At 38.0% G+C, this 15541-nt stretch overlaps 1 protein-coding gene across 3 annotated transcripts in view; it reads right to left on the bottom strand.

The window, feature by feature from the left end:
- LOC124633802 (PRL-1 phosphatase) overlaps window positions 1-15541 on the bottom strand; it is a 26059-nt gene extending 10518 nt beyond the window's left edge. Inside the window, exon 1 of one of the 3 annotated variants that reach the window (XM_047169146.1) lies at window positions 15388-15541. The gene's annotated coding sequence lies outside the window, so the exon portion shown is untranslated. The other 2 variants (XM_047169155.1, XM_047169163.1) reach the window with 2 other exon arrangements.

The following is a 15541-nucleotide window of genomic DNA, read 5'->3' as shown; positions in this document are numbered from 1 at the left end:
TGTTCTCGGAACGAGTGACTCCCCAATTTGCAAACGTCGTAATTTTCATTATTTATAATTGAAGTAGGTCTACGTGATGTGTCACGACGAGTTTGCGAACTAACAAAACAATACAATAAAGCAACGTAGGCGTATACCCTGAAGGGTTGAGTTTTCAGTACCTTCTAACGTCTAGTACCGTAGTAATGGCGGAAACAGGGCGAGGTCGTCGCACCACAATATCTATGCAACTAGTTGCACATTTAGCTTCATTGCCGGTAATTCTAGGAAGCGGTCGTAACCAACCTTGATGTTGTTAGCCCCAACTCGTATTAAAACGTAATTTCTTCCACATCAAGTTTTTGTGGTTGATGTTTTTTCTGTTTTCCTTTGTTGGTGGAATTCTAATTTCCTTTTAGGAGAACGCAAATGGTTTCACAAACCGTACTATTGTGTTCCCAGTTTCTAGAAAAGATTATGTCACTTTTGCTCCAAGATATGACAAATGTAAAGATAACTACATACACCAGTATCTTATAGTTACACCATATGCAGCAAAAACAATATTTTGTCACTGAATATGTTGCCGCGTGTATCTTGAATTACGGAACCACATCGCGGACTTGTGCATGCTTATCAGTGCATAACCGCAGTTGTCATGAAAAGCCTGTTTTGACAATGAGTAGTTAAGTGCTTTGAGTAATTACTGTTAGCTGATTAAAGTGTTTGTCCCGACGAGCGACGACTATAAATACCGTAATTTGGATAGCTGAACCATTTATACAGTTTGCGACTTCTCATCGCGGAATTATCCATTACCAGATGACACTGAACGTGCACGATATTTCATTGAGCATTCATCCATTTCATGATAATGCAAAACAGATCAATCTGATACCCATATCCGCCTATCTCGCGGGATTATTATGAACTGATGTGAACAATAGCGATAGCTCATGATTTAGTCACGAAGCGACTGTAGAACCGAAGGCCACTGCCAGATAAAACAAAATGACGATGCGCTATCAATGCGAGGTTAATATTTTATATCGTTGAAATCGGCAGGGAAGTATATATATATCGTTGATACCTCAAATGTTTCAAACCACATTCAGGCACGAAATACCTATGTGGAGCTAAATTCCCATGTAAAAAGAAGATTTTTTTAAAATAAGATTCTCCTTATTTTCGTTGTTTATTACGTGGCAAACAAGGTACAGTATCAAACGTTTATCACATGGATACTAGTTTTATTTGTCAGTTTTTGGCTACGTATAACAGTACATTGAAAACGATTTGACTTTGAATGGGCCCGACGCACCTCGTTTGCTACCTATTAGAGTGCGGATTAAGCGCACATGACATCATGCTTAACATCCAAAACTGGGTGGCAGACTATGTTGGCTACAATGCAATGTGCTTTTACGACCCCACGTAGATTACGATCTACATCCATAATAGGTCCACAAGGAGAAAGTTTTAATAATATCAGCCTATGAAGTAAACACGTTTAATCATAATAAATAACAGATGACCGCGAAACATACATTTCTTTGTTGACTCATTCTGTTTTTAATTTCCATTAAGTACCAAGCCAGGTCAGCGAATTGCGACTCATTTCACAGGAAATATAAAACGTAAAATAGGTATGTTTCACAACAATAAACCGGCCAAGTGCGAGTCGGACTCGCGCACCGAGGGTTCCGTACAAATGCTGTATAGATAAAAAGTGAGTTTCGCGCCAACCGTTCAGTTTAGAACAATCATAGTTATGGTAATTTCGTGAGAGTCAAAATAGTTAATATTTTTTATTTTATAATATAACTAAAATAGTAGGCCAGTACCTTGTAAAAGTTATTTTATTGAAGTTATTTATATACAACATTTTATAGTCATCATTCAGAAATCTGATTGAAAATAACTAATTATGTCTTAAAGGTCATGGGTAGGGAATGCAATCCCGATCCCACGGGATCCCGATCTCGCGAGATCTCGTGTAATTTTTCGGGATCAATCCCGACGCATCATATGACGAGATCCCGTTCGAGATTGACGGGATTGGGCGGCAGTGGTCAGCGACGCAACACACACACAACCAAGTCCTTTTGCACGTATATCTACGTTCACAAGCTTAGACAAATTAGAATCTACCATTAAAAAAGAAATGGATTTGTTTGAGTGTGGAGGAACAAGGGGGCGATTTTTGCAGTTTGCATATGATTGCTTCGCCACGCTGTTGCCAACCAGCGTCAACGCTTCAACGCGAATGCCTTTCGGTATTAAAGGGCATTCTCAGCAGCGGGGTACATTGCAACGCACATTAGATGCCGTTTAGCAGATGAAACTATTAATACCCTTTGTTTTTTAAGGAGTCATTTTCAAAATCACCCTTTTTCCTAATTCCCTTGAAATAAGCTTATTGTTTTGATTACCTAATTTACCTACGTTAATTTCCTTACAACCTGATTATTATTTAGTTGGTAAGATTAAAGAATTAAAGGTTTTTATTTTCCTTCGAGTAATATGTTATTTTAATTAACCTCACTATCACAAACAAGCAGTTATTAGCTTTTTCAGTCATCTGGATTCATTTTTTTTTTTTAATTAGACGGGATCCCGAAAATTCCGGGATCCCGCGGGATTGATATTTCTTATCCCGCGGGATCCCGAATTTGCAATCTCGAGTCGGGATTGCATTCCCTAGTCATGGGGCATATCTGACCCGCTTTGTAAAAAGTGGCGGACATGAATCAAAGTAGTTTTAAATCGTAGAGAATGGTATGACGTTTCTTTGAATATAAATATTTTATTAAAATTCCATGGAGACGAATGTCCAGGATCGTTTGAAAAATATAAAAGATAAGCAGTTTCAGAGGATTGTACAGGTTGCAATGCTAGTTTTTATTGTTAAAGACATTTCATAAAGAAGGAAGGTGCCAATCCGGATGACCAGGATCTGATGAGGATCTGGAAACCCTGAGAAATCGAGGGCAACTCTTGAATATTGTAGGCACGCATCGAGTCATAACCAGACATGTGAGTGTATTTTTGAGGGTACTGGTAAACAGTGAAGGTTTGGAGCTGATTTGATTATGCAGACTACAGAGAGTCAAGGGAACTCCCGAACGGTATGTTGCAACTACCACGTGTTTGGGCTTATTTTATTCGTATTGGCGAAGACTTTCCACAAAGATAGGTTTGACTGCCATTGTGGGATCGACAGCTAAGATCAGATATAGTTATGGGAACTCCTTTACAATTTATAACGTAACCTTGTGTTGGAGCTTATTTTAGGTGATGAGACTTTCTCACGTCTCCATCATCAGATAAGCTCTAAACCTTCACTGTTTGATAGTATCACCAGACATACATCTGAGAATCAAGTTTTAATCCTATGCATGCCTACAATTTCTGATAGTTGCCCTCGATTTCTCAGGATTTCCATCATCAGATCCTGACCTGATGACAATGGAAATAAACGGCGAGTATACTCTTTCACTACAAAGAAATGATTTCTCAAATCCGTCAAACTTGGTCGTTTAAATTCTCCATTGAAATGAGGAAAATATTTGATGTTTACACCTGATTTTCTCTAGATTCCCATGGTTCACATTGATGCGACTAATGCCATAGTAAATCAGAGCCTTTATCATTATACTGTGCTATATTTCGTTCGTATCCGCCGTGGGTATGGTTTTCATACTAAGGTGCCCAATGACCTTTGAATGATTTAAAATTTTTCACAGTTTAGAGGCCATTATATTTAAGAAGTGTTTGATATGAATTTCACTTTTTATTCAAAACTTTAATATCTCTACGCGTTCATGTGAAAAAGGGTAGGAAAGTTTATAATTATTAAAAAAATATTTTATGTCATGTAAGCAAAAATAATATTTTATGTAACTTCAAATTTATCATTTTCGCAATTTTTCCTTTATCTGTACTATATAACGTTGCTTCGTGCCGAATTTTAAGATTCTGAGTTCACGGGAAGTACCTTGTAGGTTTTGATTCCCTAGCGTGTGACGGAAATTCGTCTAAGGTGTTGGTAAAACTGCTGTATCTTTTGATCGCGTTAACTTAGAAGTTTGATTTTTTCATTGCTTAAAGGGACAATAGACCTAGGTATTTGGTATAAATTTCAATTTGGTACCTTTATTCGTTCGTGAGAAATAAGGTAGTGAGTTTCATTTTATTAAAATATTTTTATTATATTATATAACAAAAAAAATGAGATTTTCGCAATTTTTCCTATATTTGCATTATATAACAATGCTTTATGCCAAATTTCAAGATTCTGAGTTTACGGGAAGTACCCTGTAGGTTTTGATTCCTTTGCGAGTGTCGAGAATTTGTTGAAAATATCGACATAATCGGTTGTATCTTTTGATTGGCTTGGCTTAGAAGCTTGATATTTTCACAGCCTAAAGGGACAATAGACCCGAGTATTTTATGTGAATTTCAGCTTGATACGTCCACGCGTTCTTAAGATAAAGGGTCTTGACAGACAGACAGACAGACAGACAGACAGACAGACAGACAGACAGACAGACGGACAACAAAGTGATCCTATAAGGGTTCCGTTTTTTCCTTTCGAGGTACGGAACCCTACAGACAGACAGACAGACAGACAGACAGACAGACAGACAGACAGACGGACAACAAAGTGATCCTATAAGGGTTCCGTTTTTTCCTTTCGAGGTACGGAACCCTAAAAACCAAACTGCGTCAACACTTCCATCAGGCCGAAATGTTTACTACTTGAGCTAGGTTATGATGAATCACAAATGAAACTGAAAACATGCTAATATTTACTGAAATATATCATCGAGAGAATGTTATCAGTATTTATCTCAGGCAATATAATTTATGTGTTCATCTGAATGAAGTCATATCCGTCCACTGTCGCTATCTTATTTATAGAAACAAGCAACTTCTTCGAGACTAAAGTATTAACTGCATGCAGTTCATTACCACCATATCTATCTGATAATAGCTTTGCGTCAAGTCTACAATAATATTTTTAATTAACACATACAAAAGTAAACTCTTCTACAATATATTTTAATAGGACCGAACGAAAATGGATTTTCTACCCTAATTAATTTCGCATTAGCGTCGTGAAAATTTTCCGTTGGTATATTTTTGAACTCTACGCAATGCACAGTTACCAGTTACCTTAAAGTTAGAGAAGGGAAATATATGAATCGTAAGTGCGTTGATGCAAGATAGCAACTTTTTACTATTCAAATCAATTGTACGAAAAAACATTACCGTCGTATTTATAGTAATTTAAGAGAATTAAATTCAATAAAAACGTCTACATCTAATGCATAGCACCTATGAGTGATGTTATGTTGCTACTATTATAACGAATATTATTATAAATGCATTGATTGAAATGCAATCATGTATGTATAAAAACCCAGGAATTTAAGTCCTGTGTATGGACATTGCATGCAAAATGCGAAGACTGTGATTAGCTAAAAACCTTCAAGATAAACAAGCACATAAATGTAACAAAGCAAAGACAATTAGTGAAGTGGACGACAAACAACATCGACTAGCAACAAACAAAGGAGATGCGACATGTTGTATCGTCATTGACCATGACATTGATAGCCCACGTATTGTGGTCGAAGAAATCTGATATAGCACGCCAATATACAAATTAATAATTGAAACTGGAAATATAATCACAGTCAAGGATATTAATAACTCCATGGCCGCTATACAAATTGGAGTATCTGTTATGATACCACTGAGAATTCCTATTGAAGTCACCATAGCCGCACCCGCTATGAAGTAAATGGTATTAGAATTGTATTAATACAATGCGTACATATAAACGTGGTATTTAACCAGCACGCTACATTCATTCTACAAAAATGGAAGATTATAATGCCATTTCATTTGTGTTAAACGTATAATCAGTTGGTTGGTTCATTGTTATATTCGCAAAGATACTAACCTATGGAATTTGTAATTCTCTACAACTGAACTGGGTAATGTACGTCAGTAGTTTACACTAAGGTAATATATATGCGAATTTCATAAAACGGACAACAAAGATTGAAAAAGTCCTCCTCTTTGGGAAGTCGGTTAAAACAATTCCAAAAGTGTATTCCAATAAGTGCTAAGCGTGACCACGTTTTTAAGATGAAGTTTGAACACCTGTTGATTCTAAAATTGAATAATAATTTCAAGCAGGATTCTATTGCAATCTATTCTAGATGATTCACTATCAAAACTATACAAAATTGTGCAATATCAAAAAATTACCTGGTCACTGATTTTGACCATATCCAACCGACCAGGATCGAATGGCTTACGTGCTCTCCACGGTGTTACTTTGGTCACGCTCGCACGACTCTTGAGGATTCAAAAGGCGCCAGTAATGCGGGACACCGACGATAATGATGACACAAAAACTTCACTTACGTGAATCCGGCACGGCGGATGAGAAAACAGTTATTTGTAACACAAAAATAAAGTTAATAAACTGATGAGGAAATTAACTGAAACTATCGTGCACACGCAACTGAGGCTGTCGTTATAGACAGATTTGAAGGTAAGGCGTTTACATCGCAACGGGTCGACACTGTCCGTGCCGCGGTCGTGCAGAGACTGGCGCGCCGGTCGCGAGACGTCACGCCGCGCGGCGCGCCGGTGGAGCAGGCGGGGGCGTTGGCGTCACTTGCCAGACGTACTCCGCGCCGCACGCCGCTATCCACATCCAATTGCACGCACGCACACCAGTCTGCCCACACGTTTCGCACAAGTTTTCAAACTTTTCACAAGTTATGATCCACCATAAGAATGAAACAATGATTGTTTGATAGATCTCATTTTCAAACGGTAAGGAATAATGAATCATGTTTCAAATACTCATTAGAAGACAGAAGACTAAACAGGAGTCGAGCGAGCCGTTTAATCATGAGTTAAATATGTCTGGAATATGAGCTATCATTTGATTTAATTGCTGTTTAGTTTTCAAATTATCAAGTTTGCATTTCCTAGTATCATCTCAATCAAAAGAAGCACCTGTAACCGAACCAATTGCATTTTAAACAACGCATCTGTGACCGAGAAGATTCGACCAGCAACCGCGACGCCGCCCGTCGGTCACAATCTAATTATAGCGAGAAAAACGAGAAAGAATTCGTATTAAGAAACTCCCACGCGTAGCAATCTATACATATACAAGTAAGTACCTACTATCTTTTGCCCGCAACTTGCAGCCGGTATGTTTATAGGACAACCTTTTCATTAAGTAGCTCCAAAAATCAGTCATCCGGGGTTTGCATCCTTACAAAATTAAAAATTTCTTTCCTATCGTTTATCTACTTTCCCGGAAGAACTATTGGTATTTTTAGTGAAACAATACAAGACCCAAAAATTTATCACATGAGATAGGTACAATGATGCAAGTCTGAAAATGTTGAATTAAGGTTATCGACAAAGCGACCTCTGTCACTCAATGGCGCAACATGAAATTCTCCCTTTATTTGTAGCAAACTACATTATTTTTACTAAGCGCATAGATATATAGGGAATGTCCTCCTACGTCGAACTGGAAACACAGGCTTTGTGACACAGCTGCCGTTATTGTCGAAGCCTGCCCACTACAACCCGCTTCGGATAAATTTAGCTCCACCCACGGCGCGGGGAAATTTTCTAGTCCATTGAGAATAATGGAATAGACAGCGAAATAGGTATTTATCTCATGTGGGTTGGATTATTTTAGATGGAATAAAGCGCGTGTTGTCTTAATCCAAAATCCTTGATGAAGATCATACATAAAAATATTTATAGACAAACTCTACGCAGATTTATAAGTTTAATCACCTACATGATCATAGACTCGTTGGGTTAACGTTTTCAAGTTCTTCTTGATTTCAAAATAGGCCTACATGTATGTCGTCCTTAAAAATTAATTGGTGACTGTTTTATTATTTAAACTGATTTCAAAACATTGGGCATGTTCACCTTTTGTGAACGAACAGATTGAATATAGAGGATCCACGACCCTTTTATGAAGTTCCAGTTAAAAGAGCGTTAATACATAGAAATGAAATATTGTTGAACTATGGCTTGCTCCAACGTGTCCATGTCCCACCCACGTGACTTCTGCACGTGGCTCCAGCCCCAACGTGCTTTCCTAGGATAAACAAACTGGGCCATTGTTAGTAGAACAACTCCCACTGCTAACGTGCCAAGTACTGAAATTTAATTGTATGCAGAATTGTAGTAAACTAACATTAATCAATTTCAACATATTGAAATATCGTCAACAGCGTCATGGACCGCAAAGTATAATCCTTTCAGATTAAAATCAGTTCACAGTAACGCTCTACATATCGCAGTAATTATAGATTTGATAAATGTTTATCTGATAAACTATGTTTTAAAAGCGGAGTTATCTTAATGTAACATGTCGCTATTTGCCGCAGTAATATCATTTGGAATACAACAGGTAGCTACAAGTGCTCAAATTCAGAGGACTCCATTAAAATTAAGCACCAAATCTATATAAAAAAAAAACTAATTATTTAAGTTGGGACGTCTGCGCATTATGGCGCATGGCGTCCAAAACTCCTAATATAAAACAGTCTGAAGGTCAAATCCATTCGCGGCAACATGGCAACGGGCATACCAGATTATTTTGGGTTACCGGCTATTCTATCATAAATATTGATTTCTAGAATAACCGATAACTTTGATAATATAAGAATGAGCATATCATTTAGATAGTATAAGAACGTCATATAAAATGATTTATATCGTCCAGAATTTTCCAACTAGATAAGATGATACAGTGCAAGATTAGCAACTGGGCCAAAACCTACAAGGAAAACTCGGATTCGTTTTAGAACATTCATTCTGTTATACTATCCCAGAAGTTTCTTGATATCTTTGTTAAAACAGAACCCTAAGAACACCTAGATTTGTAATATTGCCATTTATTCCAGTAGTGAAAAGTGAACGCTCAACACATCTTTATGCAGCATGGAGGGGAATACGCGGTGCAAATCAACTTTCACAACACTGATACTTACCTTCCACGCAATGGACCAATCACAACGATTTAACGCTTCGACGTAGGTGCCTCCTTCAGAAGTTTATTCACACAAACGCACCCGATTGAGGAAAGCGTTCTATCGATATCCGACCTCATTATCTGACATGGATTATTCAGGCTTTCCCTTTACATTAAACTTTCCATGAGAAGTCATGCGGGGAAGTTACAAGGTAAATGTGGTTCAGAAACTCTTCCCCTGTCCACGAAAAAGAGGTTCACCTCACGGTGTTTACCAAAGAATTAACTAAAATTTAGCAGGATAGCTGGGCAATAACTCGGTACCGGTTACGGTGAAACACGGAATTGACGTGACTGACATTTAGCAACTCGGGTACTAAAAGGCCGAAGGCCACGCACCACATCGACCGTCCTGCCTGTGCAACACTCATGAAAATATACGAATACTAACCTTGCAATTTCAATATTAATGTACTCCTCATCTCTAACTATTGCTATTTGTATAATTAAATAGATAAACGTGGATATCAAGTCTTTAATCATCAGTCTTGCAATTCAGCTTCATTCTATTCGTAGAAAACTGTACATAAGTATACGATCCGAGTCATGGCACTCAATAAGATGGAACATGGGCGTGCTGATCAAATGTGACATGAAACTCCATCTCATTATGAAGGTTAAGACTATACTAAGTAAAACTACTGAGCGCAAGAACATTTTAACCATATCCAAAGTTATTTTCTTCATTTAAACTGATAACATTGGGTTAAAAGATAGAAGTAGAAACAACTGACATCACCTGTAGACGTCTGTGTATCTAGAACACGTCCACGTGTAGGCGATGAACGTCCCTATTCGCTTAAACCTAATGCAATATTGTATCGAGATGACCGTTGCACCGCTCCCCTTGGGTGTATGCAACGGAAAACGGGTCGCGACCCACTTCGCCGGGATCAATACTCGGTCATCGACTCCGCCCGCGCCTCTAGCCCCTTATGTCTGCTACAGACAGACACGGATTTGAACTTTAATAAACTGCTGACCACTTCAAAAGTCTGAACATTCATAATAACATATGGTTTGAACAAAAAAATAACCCTGAGTTCAATCTAAAACCCTTATTTTTTCCGGATGATTCTATCTACGTCTCAAGAAAAAAAAGGGGAAAAAAAAGGAAAGGAAAGGTTATTCAAGAATTCTATCAAGATATTAAATTGCCTTATATATTTTTAGCGCGAGAATGTTGAGCCATAAATCTGTGATGTTTTATTGAGTTATCAACGTGCAGGCAGATGCTTGGGTGATGTATGGCATGTTATCATCGTGTGGTTTGCAAAATGATAATAGCTGAACCTTACAACGATGAACTTTGCATTCTCCGGCGTGGGGAGATACATGATCAAGTTCATTAGCGATCTGTAAACAACTATCTTTCTTAAGTGATCAGGTGATTTTCATTAGACAGTTTATTTTACAAATTGTTTGCTGGAGAATATTATGATTTCTCAGTTTTAAGTTGAGACTCCTAAATGGTGCGTAGAAGATTGACGCATCTCTCTCGTTGCTGGTATCTTTCCATAGAAATTACAGGCTCATGTGATACATTGTACCAGATGTTCTTTCGAGATGCGTATGATCTGTTTTTTTCAAAAGAGATAAAGTCTGAAAAGTTCAGCCATGCCTGTACAAGTATACTTATATCAGATCTCAAGGTCTTACGCACGCACGTAATACTCGTTCGTTGTCTTTTTAATCTATGTATGTAGTGCAGATAAGTAGTTTGAAATCTGATAATTTTGGTATTTTTGAGATATTGGGAATTTCATTATTATCTTTGAAATTACGAACGGAAATATTTGGAATTTGTTTTCTGAAGTCTGTTAGAAGCTTAACCCTTAATAAAATATACAGTAGCTACACAACCTCTGGAAGATAAGAGTCGGGGCGTGACGTATTAACTGTGACGTACTGCGCATGACGTCACGCGCAGTGGGCGATGGACTATATTTAGGACACTAGGTTTTTCCTAGAACCCAGGCCACTATCAATTAAAAACCCAGGCCACTATCAATTAAAGCGGTTTCACCCGCATCCCGTGGGAACTACTTCCCGTACCGGGATAAAAAGCCTATAGCCTTCCTCGATAAATGGGCTATCTAACACTGAAAGAAATTTTCAAATCGGACCAGTAGTTCCTGAGATTAGCGCGACAAACTCTTCAGCTTTATAATATTAGTATAGATTTTAAATGAACACAATAAATTGTCTTTTCTAACTCTTAAAGCTAAAGTGTTTTTTTGAACGCCCTATTTTAGGATTCGATTTGAAAGAGTATAGGAATAAATAAGTTAATGTGTCGAGACTACTTTTCATTCGGGCGCACAAAATACCTCATTCCTATGGGACGCGAGAGAAACCGCTAGAAGCAGCTAGAGCTACGTTGACTCCAGTAGCCATTGTGATATTTCAAGGGTATGTTTTGGATTTGGCGCCAGTCTGTTTGGAAACTTGAAAATGTGCTAAAAATAATGTTATTTTTAATTAGCCGATATGATGAACGTCCTGACCGTGGCGATACACGGCGACCTGGCTTAGTGACCCGGATCCGCCCGCGCGACTGTGCCGCGTCTCTGACCCCCTTTACCTGCACTTACACGATCATGAATAGACTCATGTCTTTAGAACGGGCAATGCAGCTTTAATATCATATTCTGACATTAAACACAAGAACGCGATTGCCGCAATCAAATGTAATTATATGAATAACAATAGAAGGGAGGGGAAAGACGGTTAAAGGGTTCCAAGCAAGGTTTTCCTAAAAATAGCTCTGAATAAAAGGGAACGAGAGAGTTGTATCTCTGCATATTCTAAATCTGAATCCTCGCATATTCTCCACCGCCTCTATCTTTCTCCATATAGAAACTTGGGGTAGGTTTCAGCTTGATGCAGTTTACACAATAACGTATCTTTCATTATCTTATTTACTGGGTATCCATCATCAAGTCTCATGAAAACTATACATATGTAATGAAACACAACTCTGAAGATGGTACACAGTTTCGTAACCGAGCTTCAGAACTTTCAACATATATTATCATGTATTTCTTGTCAATTTATTACAAAAACGAAGGCTATTTTCAACGCTAATACTTGTCTAAAAATATACTGTTATAATCTAGAAACATATATAAACAGGTTTCGTTCAGAAACCTATCAATCTTAAGCGTTAATGAATAATACGTGTTGTTTGTGTCAAAAGGACGGGGCTGGGTGCGTCGCCCTGCGGTTCGAAAGCCCAACTATGCAAGGAGCACGGAGCAACGACCTTAGCCCTTGCTGAATAGCAGCCCGAGTTTTTCTATATACGTAGTAGGTAGTTATTGCTTGTCACGCGGCCCTCTTCTCCCCCGAGACGGGCGGCGCTTAATGGCCACGCCATTTAATAGCTTTAAGTCGAGTCTGAGTGGCGCTTTCCGGAAATTCCAATGTTTAGGAGTTTGCGTTCGTGATAAAAATACACGTTGGAATATCATTCTTGTAGCAAAGTCGGATTTTTCAACCGACTTCCCAAGAAAGAGGAGGTTGTAAAGGATTTTTTTAATCAATGTCTGGAGTGTTTCTTTGGTCTATGTGATCTTGAAGTGGGCCTGTCTAAGGCAAAATATTATTAGGTTTATTGTTTTGTTTGGTTTTATTAACATGTTAAACAAAACGATTATTGTAGTCGCAAACTAACGCGACCATTAAACTATTTATTTATTTATAGCGGAAAGTAAATTATGGCGTCTTTAAGAAAGATTGAAAATAGAAACCGTAAACAACTATAGTTTCTAAGAAATAGGTATTTATTACACGTGCGTCATTACAAATCACTTGGGAACGCTAATTTATGGAAGGAACGGGAACCATGAACTGGAAAATGCAGGCACGTAGGTACCAGTCAGTGAAGATTTGTATAGCAACCAGCTAGCACAAATTGTCTATTTAAAGAATACCTACTCCAAACAATGGGGTCTTATTACTTGACTAGCCAAGTGCGAGGTGACGTCAACAAACATTGTCAGCTAAAACGATGTTAGGTGAAATCGTTAGAAATTAGCGTGGCCTCACACTGTCTGTGGTCAGGCGGGATCGTGCGTGGGGTAACGGACCAACGCTTGCGCAGGGTCAACACACGCTAGTCAAGGTAGGGTCGTCGCACTATCCAGAGTCCTGATATTTTACGCCAGAGCAATAAACTGGTATCAATATTAAAGTTCTCAGTAAAGCTATTAACTATATTTAGTATAGTAGAGCAGTTTCTCAGTTGCTCTCCGTGTGCGGTCTTAGAGGGAGGATCATGTTGCATGCAAGGTCTTAACCGCATAAGGACACACAGAGGTGTCTAACTCGCCTTACGTTGTCGTTCGGACAGCTGCAGCTGAGTGAACGTTTCAGCATAATATCTAGGTACATTTAAAGCCTTACGCAGCGAGTAGGTTCGTAGACTTTACACGTGCATGAAACGGTGTTAAAACAATGACTACCGCAGCTCGTGTTTCACAACTTATCGATAAACTGCATTATGCAATTGTGACGCAATTAACTCCAAACGCTGGAGGTTTGTTTTGCAAAGCATAGGAAATGTGAGGACAAGCATTCTTGGATGCATGCAGGTAAAAAGATGACGTCAATGATATAGGTAGATATTATAAGCTTGAATATGATTACGCTTATATTTTTAAAATATCGTAGACAATTTGCTATTAGTGTGTATGGAATGGCAATCGGTAATAATTTTGAATGAAGTAATAACATTTATGATACAGATAAGGAGTGACATTACCAATGAAAACATTCTAGTTGAAAAAACCTGCATAAAAAGACAGTTCATTCATTACTATGATCAATCACACAAGCAAAAGGCCAGGTAATATTTTGAACAATAAAAACAAACAAAAAAACTGGAAGGTAACATTCCAATGTCTGGCAGGTAAAATTCTTTGATACAGGAAGACAACTTTTGTTTGTAAACAAGTTTTTGTATCTGAGGACAGTAGGCAGGGCAGGGTATGGAACATGTTACTTAGATATGTTGTTATTTCCCTGCCCCTATCTCAATGTGTTATTTTTTAGTTGGTGTAGCATGTCCTCTTCTTCCATGCCTTCTAGTTTTCTTGTAAGTACCACTAACTTTGCAGTCACATTGTTTTTCACACAGACCATCCACTGTGTTTTAGGTTATCCGGGTGTCTTTGAGGCGGTCTTCTTTAATCTATATACATCCACATTAACGTTCAACACTCAAATCAAAGCTTACACTCACTCATTCAAAGACCGCCGAAGGACTCACTTAAGAAATATACTAATCAAATCAAGAACAGAGACAACAATCAGAAATCATCTTCATGGTGCCATTCTATGCGACATGCACTAACAAGCACATACTAATCATTTATGGGTGGCACGGACAAAGTGAATCCAAAGACAATGGACATTATAAATGGAAACAATAATACAGCCACAGCTTAGTTTATAAATTGGTGGCATAACAATCACACTCTTTATAAACATTTGGGTGACATTTAAAGAATTAATTTTAATAATAAACAAGTAAAAAGTGTAAGAATAAATTGCATTTAAGAATAGCTTTAGGTTCTTATGTTAAATAACATGTAGATATTTAACAAGGACAAACATGTGAAGTGTCATTAAGCTGTATACATATTTATGAACCAAAATTGCAGGCTGAACATGAACAGAATACACCCAGCTGACCCATTTTATCAACAAATTAGCCACATCTTGACAGCTAAATATAAACTGTGCAGCAAGCTGTAAGTAAATGTTTCACAAATGCTACTAATGTTTTGCTGTGAGTTGAAACTTTCAACCACATTACAACAGCTTACTTTCCAATTTTAAACATAGCTAGAACACTTAGTAGGTACCTACTGTAAGTACCTAGCCAGTTAGATTAGGTTGCAAATGTTCTGTTCAGCAACATCATAACTTTTTATGTCGACAATATTGCGTGACTCACTCTACAGAACGACATCGGTGTATCGACCGGCGATTTGGTCGGCAGAATTAGGATTCGAACAATGAAATGAAGACCACGCGTAACACAAGAACGGTGGCTATCAAAACTTCTCTATTGGGCGGCGGCCACATGAACTCTGATTAACTGAACCACAATTAACTAAAGCGAGATAGCAGAATAATGATACAGAACTTATTACAACAGGATAATGCAAATTGTATTATAATTTAAATAGTTTCGTGACGCCTGCTGACGTTTGTCGCTCAGCGAGGGCACGACCTTAGTAATGATTTTGTTGAAAATTTATGACTGCAAGCGTACTTGACGTATAGAAAATGTAACTCACCTTCACAGCCATACACATTGAATAGAAATTGAACGGTTGCAGCCGTGAGCAGCCAAGGAAATTCACTACACACGCGGAAAACGTGTGCACCGCACAAGTAACTTGCTAAACTAAAATTTCAATGTTGCCACTTACTTGATATTCTACCGATAGT

This window comes from Helicoverpa zea, chromosome 1 (genome assembly GCF_022581195.2).
Source record: "Helicoverpa zea isolate HzStark_Cry1AcR chromosome 1, ilHelZeax1.1, whole genome shotgun sequence".
Classification (NCBI taxonomy): Eukaryota; Metazoa; Arthropoda; class Insecta; order Lepidoptera; family Noctuidae; genus Helicoverpa; species Helicoverpa zea.
Note: the sequence above shows the minus strand (reverse complement) of the source record. Positions and strands in the feature narration are given on the sequence as shown.